Raw genomic sequence first — 10,980 nt, forward strand, 5'->3', positions numbered from 1 at the left:
TTTACATGAAAGGTTCCCATTTAGGTGATTGCCGCTTGTATCTATATAGAGAGCAGAACATATTCTGAGCAGCTGCGTGTACGACGTGGCATGTAAGGGTAGAGTCCTCTTTTGTGTGTTATCGCCTGAGAACAGCTTTGCATGGAATTAGGTGTCAGAAGGAAGTTTCAAGCCCTGACATGTTTGAGGCAAATGCTGTGGGTCTGCAGATCTGATGGAACACGTAGGCAGCTGGAGAAACATTCTCGGTAGGTGACAGGAGACCCGGTCTCTCGAAACGTCTTGTGTGTTTGAGAGACTAGTCGGGAAAAAAACATTTTATTGCCTACGACAGAGAAGGTTTGTGACCCTTTGACAACTTTGCTAACGGATGCCTAAACAGATGAACAATGTTTTAAGAAGTAGAAAATAAAATTGGGAAAGATGTGTAAGAAACAGGGCGGAAAGCTCCCGAGGTCTGCCAGCAGAGCTCTCAGTGTGCTGCTGTGTTTTCCGTCAGTTGGAAGGCACATTTCCCATAAAGGGCTGGTCTCAAAGTCCTTTACATTCTGAAAAAAACCCCACCCCACCATTAACCCAAATACTTTTTTGCTGTCAAAAACATTTCTGCATTGTTAATGCAGACTGTGTAATAGTAAAATTTAGTTCCTGTGTGCTTTATTCTGCCAGAGTTGGTTCTGCTAAACCATGTCCCCCAGGATTGCAGAAGAGGGTTTTGTTTTGTTTTTCTTTTTTTCCCTTGGGAGAGGTTCTTGCTTGAGGAAGTGACAGAATAGGAAATTAAAACTGGATGAGCAGGCAAAGACAAACTCCTGTCCTCTGAACCTAGCTGAAGAACGTATCCTTAGTTCATCACGCTACAGTGGGAGATTTGCGTTACTGTACTAGTGCTCCAGCTTTCAACAACTTGGAAGCGCTGATTTCGTCTCCTCAGAGATATCTTTCCATGTGGATTTGTGAGACGGCTTCTAAGACAGTGCAGACCATAGTCTGTTGGATGTGCTTATTTACCTCCTAGTTTTCACGGTGTTCAAAACCGTGCTTTTAACCTACTTAGATTATGTCTTCAAGAGTTCTTCCTGCATGAACGAGGGCTAGGCACCCCTGTTTCAAAGGAGACTCTTACATGGATGCTGCCTCGCTGTGTTAAGCACTAGGCCTTTAGGACAGTCACTAAAGCGCTGAGGGGTCAGAGCCCCTCCTCGACACTGCCTGCTTAAAGCCCTGTTAGCGAGCTGCAGCCTCTGTGCTGCTGTTCGGAGCCCCCTCAGCACGCCACCCCTTCTTTTTGGGAACGGCACCGGGCACAGATTGTTTGTCCAGGAACTGGCATCGGTTCTGAACTGTTCTGAAACACACAGGCAGCACGATTTGAGGCACAGCTTCTGGAAGCCATTAGCGTGCTGCCCTTAAAGGGGAACATTCTTCAGGGAGAACACACCACCTCTTTGATTGTTCAAGAATATTGTTTTCTCTTGCGTACATCTTTGGGGTTATTGTAAAGCACTCGAGCGTGTGGTGTACGAGGAATGCTGGGGTCTGTTACTGATGGAGCTGCGGTCGCCTGCTGGCTTCAACCTCACCCGATGATCTCCTGGAGCTGGAAATGTGGAGTCTGGCGGTGAGGTTCCAAGCGCCCACAGAGCAACAGAAGCACTCATTCCGAGGGCTGGGGTCAAGTACCCACGGGTTCATCAGCGCAGGCTGAGTGGTGATCCTGGGAACGGTCGCTAATTACCGTGATTGTGTGTGCTTCTGGTAGCTGGTTACATCTTGTAGTCCCTGTGCAGGGCAAGCAAAACGGCGTGTTATGTTTCCCTTATTCCATGTGCTCTGCTGGCCATGGCACGGATCATCCAGCCTTCCTCGGGCTGAGACAGGCGGGGTTGCTCTTGTGGTGCTTCCCTCATCTGCACTTAGCTTTAGCTTTGCGTGCAGTTTCCCAACCAACAGATCATTTCCAGTAAAAACTCTCAGGAGCAGGAAAAAGTAATGCAGAAGAAAACTGAACAATAGAAAAAGGGAGGGAAAACTGTAATTCCTGTCAGAACATTCGTTGGTTGTCAAAAGGAATTGGAAGGAAAATACATTCTCATCCCTTGACTACTTCAGTGGCAGGAAAGTCAGGACCCCCCACATATTAACATTAACCTTGATACTAATGCTCAATGTTAAGCATTTAGAATTTACAGAAGGGAGGAGAAGAGGGAGAGAAAGCCTTTTCTAGGTCACCTCCATTTTTGCTGCCTTATTGTGTTTAAGGAGGAGGGGAATTGCTTTTAAAATTCACTTTATTACAGCAATTCCCGCCCCCCCGCCCCCGACAAGAAAAACGCCTCCTCACTGTGGGCTCCGAGCCTCTGCTTTCTGGGCAGTGGGAAATGCTGTGAATTTGGAAATCACTGCACAGCCTTTTCTCAGTGACTCGTAAAGCTCATATCTCTTCCGCTTTCACGTTGGGTCATGTCTCTCTCTCCACCTAATTCTTCTTGTTTTATTACCTGGCTTGGTTTTTTTTCCTGGTAACAGATGTCATCTTATCTTCCCATCTTGCTTACTTTCCATTCTCCTGTGCTTTTCTCGCTTTCCATTTTCCTTTTTTTTTTCCTTGCATGTTAATGTTTTTGCTGCAGGAAGGATTTATTGTGTGCTCTGCAGTTGTGTTTTCTTCTGCAAAAGAAGGACTTGAGGGTTGTGGAGGAGGGGAATTAATTGCAAACATATCAATCCATAATTTTTCAGCCAAAATAGGATTAGAAACTACTGAGGATGACAGCGTTTTCCTTCTCCATCCAACCAGACCTCAGCAGCTAGACTGAGCGTTGGCATGGCACACTACGATCTCTCCGGCAGGATGGGGATTCTTCCCAGGCCAAGTGCCGCCCGGCCATAATTAAACGCACGCAGTACGTCTCGGCAGTGCCGTCTGTCTCTCCTGACGGCGATTTGAAGGCACGGCGTGGTTTGGTGGGCCAGTTCCAGCTGTGTGGTGGGGCAGGCGACGCCTCGGCACGCTCTGGGCTTGGCAGGAACGCCTGTCCGTGCCCGACGCTCGGCGCACGCTGGCGTCTTCGTCGCTCAACCCGCCGCCATCGTTGTGCCGGTAAACGCGGTGAGGCCCGCCAGGGCTGCTGGCACCGCCGTCCTCTCGCCACCTTCGCCCCTGCGGGTTTGTCAGCTCTTTGTGGCTTGGCCGCTCTGCGTGGCGAGGAGCGGGACGCAGCCCGACGGCTCGAAGGGTGTGCGGCCCTGGTCCCCGCAGCTGGACTCCCGGGGCGCCGGGGCACCCCGCGCAGGTTTTACTGTCCCGGGGACGCGCCGTGCGTCCCCACGGGACGTTGTATTTCAAGTGCGTGGTTCCTTCGAGCGGGTCTCCGCCGCGCTGACCGCCGCGGCGGCGGCGCAGCGGGCCCGGCGGCCGAGAACTACATCCCCCGTCGTGCCTTGCGGCTGAGCGCCGTCCGGGCGGCCAATGGGACGCGGGGCGGGGGCGGGGCCTGCGCGGTGCGCGCCTGCGCGGTGCGCGCCGGCGGCAGCGGCGGCGGCCGGTGGGGCGGGGGGGGGGGGGGGCGGAGGCGGAGGGCGCGCAAGCGGGGCCGGGAGCCGGGCAGCGCGGCACGGAGCGCCGCCTTCCCCCGCCGCCAGCGGTCGCCCGCGCCCGCCCGCGCCCCGCCGAGCGCCTCCCCTTGGCCGCACCGGCCGGGAGCTGGGCGGTGGGGGGGGCGGGCGGCCTTCCCGGGGCGGAGCCCGGCGCCAGCGGCGGGGGCGCGGAAATCGAGGCCGGGGCTCCGTCGCGGCCTGCTGCTGCGGGAGGAGGCGGGGAGGCCCGCCGCTGCCGCCGCCGCCCCCGCCGCCGGCCTTTGTCTCCGCTGGGCTGGGTGGACGCGGCGGGGGCAGTTAGAATGGAACAGACTGAAGGTGAGGGCAGCGGGCGGCCGCGGCGGCGCCGGCCCGCCCGGGCTTAAAGGGGCCGCGGCCGCCATGTTTGCTGCCGGCGCTGCGGCGGCGGCGGCGGGGTCCCCGGGGCCGCCCCCGCGGAGGGAGGGAGGGGGCGGTGGGCCCCGGGCCGTCCCGAGGCGAGACCGCGGGTAGAGGCCGCACCGGGCCGGGCAGGGCTGCGCGGCGGTCCGCCGTCCCCGGGAGGCGCGGAGCCGGGCCGCAGAGGGCCGGGGCGGGCAGGGCTCCGTGCCGCGGAGCGGGACCCGTTCGCTTGTCCCACCCGGCTGGGTTTCGGGCAGGCGGCGGCCCCCCAGCGCTCCTTATTCCGCGCTCCGGCCGGCGGGCGGTTCCGCGGCAGGTAACGGGGGCGAGCGGCCGGGTTTTGGAGGGGTCCGGCGGGGGGAGCCCGTGTCGGCGAGCCCCAGACCTTCTGGTGGGGAGAAACTTGGGGTTAGAGCCTGCACCGCGCTCTTCCGAAACGGTGCAGAGCCCTCTTTGTGACCGAACCGCGTACTTGTCAACTTCTCGGATAAAAAGGTTTTCATTGCGTGCTCTTAAGAACTGCATGTAAGTGAAGGATTTGTCGTTTCTGGGAATTTTTATTTTTTGTGGTACTGCTGCATTGTATTCTACTTTGTTCTGTGTCTCACTCTGCTTTCTCTTGACTGTCTATACACTCAGCTATTTTAATACAGGTTTAAGATTTTCAATTTGTTGTTAAAAAAAATCTTACTGATAACAGTTCTATATATAGTAACCAACCCAAAAGACTACATAAAGTAGTCTGTAATCATAGCTGCAGAAAAAATGGTAGCCTGTTTTGGTGACTGTTTAGGTGTTCCAGTGGCTTATTGTAGAGATGCCCAGAGAATGTTTTGGCAGTTAGATTTAAAAAAAAACAAAACAAAACTTTAATGAACTGCTTGAAAAGATTTTGCTCCAAAAAGTGAGCATGTGCTTTATGAAGTACAGAGTAAGAGTAGAGGATGATGATCAAAGACTGTATGTTTTGTTTTAATACAACTGTGTTTTGCATTTTTCAGTTCGGCAAGTTTGCCCGAGTTTGAAGTGATTCACATGAGATACACTGCAGTTATTGCGCTGGTTTTGATACGTGAAAGCATGTCACAACTCTTACAATATTTGGTATTGCCAAAGATCTGATTTCTGGTTTTACGTGAATATCAATCCGTGACTTTCCCTGAAGAACAAAAGATTTTCCTTGACGTTTCCTATTTGAATCCCGAGGTTCTAAAGACAAATGAGTACTCTAAGCTCATTTTCAAGACAAACCTTTTTTCTCCTTTTTTTTTTTTTCTTCTTTTTAATGCATAGCATTTTCTTGGCTGCTGTCCGAGTTGTTTCTTTCCATGTCACCATGGGAAGCTTGTTAAAAGTGGCCTTATCAAAACCATATTACAGACATGACTATTTCTTCTGGCACTTAAAAAAACCCAAAACACAAACAAACCACCTTTAAGAAGGTATACAGGGAAGTAGTCAGCCTTACCACATGATTTAAAGTTTGTCAAGAGGCCTCTGATTCACCATCAGTGTCTGCCAGAAGAGACTGCTCAGTCCAGCTAAGTCAGTAGAAATCCACAGGCTACAGTTTTTCTGCTCATGAATCTACATGCTGTTGAAAAACTTGGCATTGTCTTAGCATATGTAAATAAAACTTTCCACGCGTGATTTCTTAAGGACATCCAGAACAAAGTGGGACAAAGCAGACTGCAAATACTGAATGCAGGAATCGGTAATTATTTTATTTCTGTCTACAGTTCATATCATTTGAACACCACAGGATGCTGTTATAGTTGATAAAGGCGGCGCTCCAGGTGATTTTTGACATGACTGTAGAAAAAGCGTGGGTAATGTTCAATTCTGCTGAGGAGTTTGGTGGCAGGTGTGTATGCTGAAATTCAGCAAAAGCCAAGTTGTACATTTCATGTGGTTCCAGCTGGGCAGTCTTCAAGTTTTGAGGGGAGTAATGGAAACATGACAGCAGTCAATTGCATTACTTAAAAAAACCCAACCAACCTAGCCTGTTCCAGCCAAAGAGCTGCCTGTTTGTAAAACACGTGTAGCAGTGAACATCTATTGAGAATAGTTGCTGTGTGGATTAGACGTTTGAGATGAGTGCTACCAGCGCAGGTTAGATACCGGCATACATTGGAATGAAACAGCATGGAAAATGGCAGTAAACGTATGTGTGGTGACTCAGGTAATGAAGGGGTGGTAGGGTATGAACAGATCCTTGAATCTCTCTGATTTAGGTCTATGTGGACAGGAGCTGAGTGGTTGGTTGTGCACGAATATGGCCTAGAACTTCTGCTTTCAGGACTGTTGATAGAAAGTCCAGCTCAGGGTGACGAGGCAGTGGCACCGTTCACTGAACACATAAGGCTGACTCAAATTACTGCTTTTTCAACTCAGTCAGTGAGCCAGTAGGACAGTTTCTGTTCTCACAGCAGATACTTTCCATCTATGTAAAATGCCTTGCCTCTAACCAAGTGCTAACCCAGCTGCTTTAGGCAGGGCTACCCACGTGGTGGTTGTCAATAGGAAAAGGGTGACATTAATTCAAAAAGGTTTTGTGGAAACTTGGTTTAAAATATGTACATGCTAGACTTGTTATCAGTAGATGTTGTGGCAGCTCACCACTGTGGCGATAGCCAGCTTCAGATTCACAGGCATCTGTGCTGGTCCGAGCGGGGTTCGTCAGCTGGTAGCAGTGGGCAGAAAGCACACAGAACTCCGTGGCTCTCGGTCGTTCAGGGAAAGCACTGTTGTTCTGCACCAGCTTCTGGCTGCCTCTGGCTAGGTACGGCCAGTTTCTCTAAGTTCTGCATCCAGCAGGCTTTGGAGACAGTCCTCCCTCCTCATGCTTGGGATTTTTTACCTTGGGCTTCTGTTCAGTGATGAATAGTGGAGGGAGCTTCTGACATTGAGGAAATTTCTCTTACGCATTGCATAGTTACTGGATCTTTTCTCGCTTTTTTTGAGCTCTGCCTGATTGAGCAATAATACAGTGGATAGATACATGTTTGCGTATTTTATAGGTAAGTCCTACCATGTTGCTGTATTTTGTGCAAACCTACAAAACTCCCTCTTTGGGAGGAAGAAAAGCTTCCATCAAGTGGGGTCAGCATTGTTCAGAATTGTTTGATAATCTGAGAGATCAGTTATTATTTAGTCTACTGCAGCATGAAAGCAATATTTGAGAACTTTGCAAGTACCTTGTTTTCTGAGAGTGAGGTTGTGAAATACTTGTGCTAAAAATGGCTTTAGATAAGTGCAATTGTTAGTGAAAAATGTGAACCCAGAGGATTGCTAATCTTTTTGAAACTTCCCAGGACTGGGCACTCACTGTTGAAGGTGTAACTGATTTTTTTCAAGTTAGGCTCAGTCAAGCTAAGAAGCTCGGGATGGGAAGTGAAACAAACTTGGTGTTAATTTAAGAAAGAGCACTATAAGAGCTCTGCTAGGTTGACCTACCTTATCTCGTACTGCTTATATTTTTTATTTCATTTACTTATTCCTCTGATACTTTGAATTGTGACTTTCCCATGGGCAACGTGAAAATATTTGCTCAAACAGCATCCATGTGTAGAGTTGCAGTGTCTGTGAACTGTTTTCCTGCTTGGCCAGAAGATCCTACAGCTGTGGGAAAGGACAAGTACAGAATGCTGGCTACCCCGTTTTAGAGAGCAAACTCTTTTTTCTCTCATTAGGAAATTCAGTTGAGTTTTGAAGGTATGGTTGATTTCAAGTTGTTACCCAGCTGCTATACAGTATCCATTTCCTATAAACCTTGAAATAAATTGTTTCTTTATCTGTTGGTTGAGTTCCAAGGTCATATCGGTGCAGTATCTGTTATGGGTCATATTTGGAAACTAAATTCTACAGCTTGCAGGAGGCTGATACTGTAATTTAATGAAGTGATCGCTGTTGTAGTGTGAAGAATTTATTCTGATATACTTTTCTGCAAGATCAACGCGTATCACTGAAAATCACATTCACTTGTGGTTTTATGTAGTGTTCCTCTGCTGAGGAAGGATGAGTACAGCTGTCTTGAGCCTGTTGTTGATATTTCAACAACAGTGGGGTATTCTTTGCATTAGAGCTTGAAAGTGACTTTTACAAAGTAATCCTTCCTTAGGTTTAAATGTTGATATTCCTATGGGTTCAGGATTCATCGTTTTGTTCTATTATTTCAGTGGCTCCGGGGGCTGTCCTTTCACTGTAACGCAGCCCCAATGCCGTCTCACTGGGTAGCAACTGAGAAATGAGCAAACTGATGCAGAGTTTTGGAAAGGAAGAAGGGTGGGAAAATCTGGGTGTGATAACCATGATGACAGCGAAAGACTCTGAAGGAAGAAGCTCTCGATGATGTCAGCTCTGTGGGAGTGTTTTAAGACGGTTGAGAGTAGCAATTCAGTGAAGCAATAATCCTTGCTTCTACAGCCTCTATAGGAAGATAACGAGGCAGCTGTACAAATTGTCCTGGCTATGAAGCATAGGCTGGCATCGAGAACTATTTTACACAGGTCAGCTTCAGAAAGGAATTACTTTAAAAAAAAACAAACCACACAACAAAAAAACCTAATTTCTTTTACTGGTAACTCCTAAATCCATTGTAGGTAGAGTGTTTTGAAGTTCGTTAATCCACAACCTTTGTCACGTAACAAAATGAAGCACACTGGTGACCCACCCTCTTCAATTACTACCTCTGGAAGTGAGTGCATTGACAGCTTTAGGAACTGTCACAGCTGGGGACTGATACAGCATGGGCAGACTTTGACCTGGAGGGCTGTATGTGGAGGAGATAAGAGGGACCAGACACTGTCGTGCAGCTTTTGAATTCTGTTAATACTGTGTCTGGATCTCGTTAATACCACTTCAGTGGGATAGTTGTACCAAGGTATCAGCAGAGAACTTCTGCTTCTCAACACTAGCAAAGCTGCATTTTTGCTGCTCTACCTTATTTCAGCCCTTCTGAGAAAAATAAGCTGTCCTGGCAAGAGCGTTCTTTGTCTGCATACGGGTAAGGACTTTTGCTGGCTACGTTGATCAAGTATTGCATCTTGCTGTAGACCCAGATGGACGTGACCGTGACGAGAAGCCTGTAGTGTTGTCGTGGCTTAGTGCTCTAGCCTTGTGACAGGGAGTTCTTCCTGTTAGGGCTGAGGCTCATAAACAGTCTTTATTAAATCACTCGGCAGTCTGTAGATCATCAACTTTTGAGTGTTTATAGATGGAATTAGAATGGGTGAATATGAGTAGCCTAATACTAGTACCTTGTAATTGGCCAGATGTACGCTTGTAACATCCCAGAGAATAAATAAACCTTGGTGTCCCGGTGAAATGCTGCACAAAATAGTTTGGGTTGTATCCCAACTTTTTAAAGTGTGGGGGCTCTTTTAAGAAAAGACTGAAAGTCGCCAGTGTAATAGAAAAAGGTCTGTTCTTATTTCAAAGAAATGGTGTAGAGTAATGCTTTTTAGGGCAGAAATATTTTGCTTAGGCTGTTGTACAATTTCAGTGCTTCTAAAACTGAAGTACTTGGCTGTGGATTGTATGCACAGCTTTCTGGTGTTCTGAATGCAACCTCACCTGATGTTGTGGCTCAATTTTAGAGAAGTCTTTAAGGAAGATTTAAGTGAATTCAAAATACCAGCAGGGCAATGAATCAGAATTTCTATAACGTTGTCCACAGTGACGTGCCATTAAACGGCTGCCAGAGGAATGAACTGGTTACAAGACCAAGTCGTGTAACCCACAGGTCACAGTAGTAGGAGAGAGAGGGTTTTTTTCTCCCTGATACAACAGTTGAGGCACAAGCTGTCAGTCTGTACTTGGTGAGTTGTATGACTAGAAGGTGGTTATACAGATGTACAGTTTCAAGGCAGTCTCCTGAATGTAAATATCCATTGCTGATTTGAAAACGAGGGTCTGTGGAGGCTCTAAATCTGATGGTGTTGACTGGATGAGGATTAGTTGTTCTGGTAGCAGCAGTGAGGGTTTTTTTGCTCTTAGACCATGAGATACTTGATCGTTAGAGGAACTGTACTGTTTAGTGAAATGAGTGTTCTGCCTTGATATTTGACATTGTAAGTAAGGCCAAAGAACCTGCACCTGGGGAAAAAAAAGTCTTTTAAACTAATTATCATCTTTCTCTTCCCTCTGAAGAGAGAAATGAAAAGCATTTAAATTATTTTACTGCATCAGATTAGCAACCTCCAGCAGGACCCAAAACTTAAAAAGTTTCCACTCTTAATCAGACTTACAAGCAGGAAAACATAAAGCATATTTATTCAAATACCATGTGACATTAGCAAAGTTATTCTTAACAAAGCACAGAATGCTGTATAGTTTTTTGTTTTATAAAGTTTCGATTTCTGCAAGTTGATTTTTGCTTTTTGTAGTTTATGGTGGCTACCCCAAAGTTTGGGTCCTCGTGTGGTGTACTTTAACAGAATCCTTATTTAACATTCTGGTGCTTAGTTCTACTAAACTAAATGGACGGTCTTACTTTCAGAGTATTTGGGTAAAAGTAAGTGATTTAATTGCTATTAAAAGAAAACAGCAACAATAAAAAACTGGGAAGTCGAGTAATTCTAAAATTTCTTAAACTTTTTCTGCTTTGACTCTGTCCATCCAGCAATGGATGTGCCAAGATGACTGAAGCACTGTTGCAGCTTCTCAAGATAAGTCGAGTTTTTTTGGTTTTGTTTTTTGTTTTTTTTTTTTAAATATTCAGAATCAAAAAAAGATTGAACCTGGCTTTAGTAACAAATAAAAGCAGCCTAGGGTGCCATTTCTTACTAATGTGAGAAATCTGTTGTTTGCTCTTCAGTTTGGCAGATGTAAAGTAACAATTAATTGATAAATACTACAAACAGTCCCACTTCCTCTTCCTAGAATGGGTGGTGGTTTTGTGTTTTTGACCTTGATATGCAATCCTGTTTGCTCCATATGCTGTCCCTCAAACATGCTGTCCCCTTGACAGTAACATTTTTGTGTTGGTTTTGTGGCTGA

The 10,980-nt window shown here is 47.1% G+C and overlaps 1 protein-coding gene across 8 annotated transcripts in view; it reads left to right on the forward strand.

The window, feature by feature from the left end:
* Window positions 1-10,980, forward strand: part of NSD3 (nuclear receptor binding SET domain protein 3) — a 51,713-nt gene that overhangs the window by 756 nt on the left and 39,977 nt on the right. For 2 of the 8 annotated variants that reach the window (XR_012652542.1, XM_075043456.1), the window contains exon 1: window positions 3,652-3,918. The exons of 1 other annotated variant lie outside the window; for it this stretch is intronic. The gene's annotated coding sequence lies outside the window, so the exon portion shown is untranslated. Of the gene's footprint in view, window positions 1-3,650; window positions 3,919-5,141; window positions 5,696-10,980 lie in introns of those variants that run through there. 5 more of the 8 variants (XM_075043455.1, XM_075043452.1, XR_012652543.1 and 2 more) reach the window with 5 other exon arrangements.

Source organism: Buteo buteo, chromosome 12 (assembly GCF_964188355.1).
Source record: "Buteo buteo chromosome 12, bButBut1.hap1.1, whole genome shotgun sequence".
NCBI lineage: Eukaryota > Metazoa > Chordata > Aves > Accipitriformes > Accipitridae > Buteo > Buteo buteo.